The sequence below is a fragment of the Hylobates moloch genome, unplaced genomic scaffold (assembly GCF_009828535.3).
Source record: "Hylobates moloch isolate HMO894 unplaced genomic scaffold, HMol_V3 SCAFFOLD_3, whole genome shotgun sequence".
Lineage (NCBI taxonomy): Eukaryota > Metazoa > Chordata > Mammalia > Primates > Hylobatidae > Hylobates > Hylobates moloch.
The window spans coordinates 95041161-95046721 of NW_026652278.1; the positions used below are offsets into that span (position 1 = coordinate 95041161).

The following is a 5561-nucleotide window of genomic DNA, read 5'->3' on the forward strand; positions in this document are numbered from 1 at the left end:
CTGTGGTGGGCTCCACCCAGTTCGAGCTTCCTGGCTGCTTTGTTTACCTAAGCAAGCCTGGGCAATGGCGGACGCCCCTCCCCCAGCCTCGCTGCCGCCTTGCAGCTTGATCTCAGACTGCTGTGCTAGCAATCAGCGAGACTCCATGGGCACAGGACCCTCCGAGCCAGGTGCGGGACACAATCTCCTAGTGTGCCGTTTTCCAGGCCCGTTGGAAAAGCGCAGTATTGGGGTGGGACTGACCCGATTTTCCAGGTGCCATCCGTTACCCCTTTCTTTGACTAGGAAAGGGAACTCCCTGACCCCTTGCGCTTCCCGAGTGAGGCAATGCCTCGCCCTGCTTCGGCTCGCGCACAGTGCGCTTCACCGACTGTCCTGCACCCACTGTTAGGCACTCCCTAGTGAGATGAAACCGGTACCTCAAGCAGAAATGCAGAAATCACCCGTCTTCTGTGTCGCTGGGGCTGGGAGCTGGAGACCGGAGCTGTTCCTATTCGGCCATCTAGAGATCTGATGGTTTTATAAGGGGGAGTTTCCCCACACAAGCTTTCTCTTGTCTGCTGCCATGTAAGATGTGCCTTTAGCCTTCAGCCATGATTGTGAGACCTCCCCAGCCACGTGAAACTGTGAATCCATTAAACCTCTTTTTCTTTATAAATTACCCAGTTGCGGGTATGTCTTTATCAGCAGTGTGAAAATGAACGAATACACCAAGATAATCTGAGTTGAATGAATAGTGTTATGGGGGGTGAATATTGAATTGGGGGTAATGCTGGAGCATGAAACACTTGGAAAACAGAGAAAGATATCCAATGGGCAAAAGCAAAGATGTGGGAATCCCAGGGAATCAGGGAGAAGAGGTATTGAAAGAGGAGAGGTGGAGCATAAAATAATATGGGATCATGCCATAGATAGTGTGATCATACAACTTATAGTAAAATCCATGACATTTTCAAGAGTGAAAATGGCACAACTAATCATTGTACTGGCTGGGCACGGTGGCTCACACCTGTAATCCCAGCACTCTGGGAGGCCAAGGCAGGCAGATCACTTAAGGTAAGGAGTTTGAGGCTAGCCTGGCTAACATGGTGAAACCTCGTCTCTACTAAAAATACAAAATTAGCCAGCCATGGTGGTGTGTGCCTACAGTCCCAGCTACTTGGGAGGCTGAGGCAGGAGAATCGCTTGAACCTGGGAGGCAGAGGTTACAGTGAGCTGAGATCGCACCACTGCACTCCAGCCTGGGTGACAAGAATGAGACTCTGTCTCAAGAAAATAAATTAATAATAATTGTACTGAGATAACAGGTTGGAAAATCAGGAAAACGTGCTCACTTGACATACATATGATTGCTTTAAATATAGGGAAAATCAGGAAATATGGTCACTTTAGATACACTTAAAAAAAAAAAAAACCTATTGCCCCAGTGGCAGCCATCTGTTTGCTACCTTCACCATGTACATGATCACCTCTTGACCTGATCACCCTTGATTTTTGACTTGCTGTCATTGGCCTCATTGCTTCTCACTAGCAAAAGGAAATTCTAGTTGAACACTATTTATCTTCACTGGGAGTTCCTTAAAGAGATTGCTTATCCAGGAGTTGGTGTAAAATGTCCATGAGACCATGATCAGGTTTCCAACATCCTGAGAGTGAGTTAGCCTCACTCTGTTTTAGGGTCCAGGCTTCACTCTCAGCACTGCTTGTAAAGATCTATGTTAAGGGTGCTTTATTTTGAGGGAATTTTAAGCTAGAAGCTGACACGCTGGACTCTGTCTTGGCCTCTCTGTTGCAATAAATTCGGTGTCATCACAGAAGTCTTAAAATGTAACTTTCACTAACAGATGTCTTAAACTGTGTGCACTGTCAACTCAATTTTGCTGTGTCTGTTGTACATATTTGGAAAACCAATGCATCAAACCTCAATTTGCAAACCATAATTTGAGGGGGTATTTACAGGGAGACAGGCAAAATTATTTTCTTGTTTGAACCAATCCTGAAGCAGTGCTTCTGGGCCAGCTTTCACCCTGGGAAGTCCGTGTAGGGGCTGAGCTGTTTGGTCAGAGCTGCAACCCTTTAGGGTTTGGGGTTTGGGACTCTGAGCAGAATTCTCTGCTGGGAATTTGCTGTTGGCAAAAGAACCCTTACAAAAAAACCTTCTACCCTTCTGAGGCTTCCCAAGCCAGCATGTGTCACCCGGTACCATCAGAACAGATTTATCGTAGCCAAATCTCTCCCTACTGTTCCTCTCTCCAGTAGTCAGTATCAAAATAGGACACAGACCAGCTGACCTCCCTACTTCAGGATGCCTGGAAGAGCCCTAGGTACATGGTAGGAAGGGATGGAACCTCAGGAGAATACAGATGGTGCTTAGAGACTTTTTGCTCTTATAGAAGCAGGGGATGCTCCAGTGGTTCCTCTTTGGCAGAGTCTGGAATAGGGTTGCCTATCAAATTACAGAGATGCAGTTGGGTTGCCTGCCTTCTTGAGAGTACTCTGTGGTGGGAGTTCTCAAACTAGAGACACTGATGTTTATGAACTCTCTGTGAGTGTTTTGTTTTTTTTTTTTTGACCGGGTCTTGCTCTATTGCCCAGGCTGGAGTACAGTGGCACAATTATAGCTCACTGCAGTTTCAAACCTCTGGGCTCAAGTGATCCTCCCACTTCAGCCTTCTGAGTAGCTGGGACTACTACGTGCCAGCACACCAACCTAATTTCATTATTTTTTTGTAGAGATAGGGTTTCCCTATGTTGCCCAGGCTGGTCTTAAACTCCTGGCTTCAAGAAATCCTCCTGCCTCGGCCTTTCAAAGTGCTGGGATTATAGGCATGAGCTACTGAACCTGGCCTTCTCTGTGAGAATTTTACATTTTCATTTCAATGTAACTTAAAAAACAATATAAGCAGATCCTTGATCATCTAGATAGCCTCTCTGTAGCCAAGTGTTATCCTGCAATTTTAGTCTTGTGTTTGTGTTTGTAATTGAGTTAGAAGTGAGCAATTCTATTTTAATCAGAGAGCTAATGAGAAAAGAACGAAAGCTGACTTAATAGGTAAATGATACATTTATACCAAGGGAAGGCCGCATATCACAACAAGCTGTATAAACAAATGGTTTCCAGTAATTTGAATGAAAAAAAGTGATGGGAAATTGTCATCTCACAGGACCTGTTAATAACCTGACCATAATGTTATCAAATTCATGCTACAACTGGTGATGAGAAAACAATATGGCATGCCACATAAAATTAATACCTTTCACTTATTAGTTTTCTTGCTAGGCTTATATTTAATTTACAGGTTGGCAGCTTTTATAGTTACATAGGGCTATAAGCATATGTCATTTATACCTTGTTGTATTTGTACACCAGGATGGTCTCGGGGGCCAGATTTCCTGGATATCAATCTTAGCACCATCACCTACTAGCTGAGTAAACTTGGGAATGTTACTTAACCTCTTTTTACCCAGATTTCTTCATCGGAATGAAAGTAATTATAGTACCTACTATTATTGTGGGTAGTAATTGAATACATGTAAATTATTAGAACGGTGCCTGGGAATGCTGAGTATTCCTATAGTAAAAATGATTTAGCTCAGTAATTTATTTTATTTACTTATCTGGTTTTTTACTTTTTAATATTTGTGGATACATAGTAGGTGTGTATAGTTATGGGGTACATGAGATATTTTGATACAGGCATGCAATGCATAATTATCACATCATGGAAAATGGGATATCCATCCCCTCAAGCATTTATCCTTTGTATTACAAACAATCCAATTATACTATTCTAGTTATTTTAAAATGTATAATTAAATTATTATTGATTATAGTCACCCTATTGTGCTATCAAATACTAGGTCTTATCCATTTTTATATATATTTTTTGTACCCATTAACCATCCCCACCTGTCCCCAACCTCCACTATCCTTCCCAGCCTCTGGTAACTATCCTTGTATTCTCCATCTCCATGAGTTCCATTGTTTTGATTTTTAGATCCCACAAATAAATGAAAATATACAATGTTTGTCTTTCTGTCCCTGGCTTATTTCACTTAACATAATAACCTCAAATTCCATCCAAGTTATTGCAAGTGACAGGATCTCATGCTTTTTTATGGCTGAATAGTACTCCATTGTGTATATGTACCATATTTTCTTTATTCATTCATCTGTTGCTGGACACTTAGGTTGCTTCCAAATCTTGGCTATTGTGAACAGTGCTGCAACAAACATGGGAGTGCAGGTATCTCTTTGATAGACTGATTTCCTTTTCTTTTGGGTATATACCCAGCAATGGGATTGCTGGATTGTATGATAGCTCTATTTTTAGTTTTTTTGGGAAACCTCCAAACTGTTCTCCATAATGGCTGTACTAGTTTACGTTCCCTTCAACAGTGTATAAACATTCTTTTTTTAGCCCAGTAATTTAAATGAAGGTCCAAACATATGGTAAGCCTGCTCTATTGGGTAAATTAAGGTATATGAAATAATCAGTAACATTTGCATAGTACATCAATTTTATGAAATACTTTTTCATATATGTTATTCATTTAATTCTCTACATCTACCCTGAAAGGTAGATAATACTTTTCTTGTTTTTTTTTTTTTTTTTTAATTATACTTTAGGGTTTTAGGGTACATGTGCACAATGTGCAGGTTTGTTACAGATGTATCCATGTGCCATGTTGATTTCCTGCACCCATTAACTCGTCATTTAGCATTAAGTGTATCTCCTAATGCTGTCCCTCCCCCCTCCCCCCACCCCACAACAGTCCCCGGAGTGTAATGTTCCCCTTCCTGTGTCCATGAGTTCTCATTGTTCAATTCCCACCTATGAGTGAGAACATGCGGTGTTTGGTTTTTTGTCCTCGCGATAGTTTACTGAGAATGATGTTTTCCAGTTTCATCCATGTCCCTACAAAGGACACGAACTCATCATTTTTTATGGCTGCATAGTATTCCATGGTGTATATGTGCCACATTTTCTTAATCCAGTCTATCATTGTTGGACATTTGGGTTGGTTCCAAGTCTTTGCTATTGTGAATAGTGCCGCAATAAACATACGTGTGCATGTGTCTTTATAGCAGCATGATTTATAGTCCTTTGGGTATATACCCAGTAATGGGATGGCTGGGTCAAATGGTATTTCTAGTTCTAGATCCCTGAGGAATCGCCACACTGACTTCCACAATGGTTGAACTAGTTTACAGTCCCACCAACAGTGTAAAAGTGTTCCTATTTCTCCACATCCTCTCCAGCACCTGTTGTTTCCTGATTTTTTAATGATGGCCATTCTAACTGGTGTGAGATGGTATCTCACTGTGGTTTTGATTTGCATTTCTCTGATGGCCAGTGATGATGAGCATTTCTTCATGTGTTTTTTGGCTGCATAAATGTCTTCTTTTGAGAAGTGTCTGTTCATGTCCTCTGCCCACTTTTTGATGGGGTTGTTTGTTTTTTTCTTGTAAATTTGTTTGAGTTCATTGTAGATTCTGGATATTAGCCCTTTGTCAGATGAGTAGGTTGCAAAAATTTTCTCCCATTCTGTAGGTTGCC

General features: G+C 41.5%; 1 protein-coding gene across 1 annotated transcript in view; it reads right to left on the reverse strand.

The window, feature by feature from the left end:
- Positions 1 to 5561, reverse strand: part of LOC116480954 (supervillin-like) — a 52884-nt gene that overhangs the window by 46957 nt on the left and 366 nt on the right.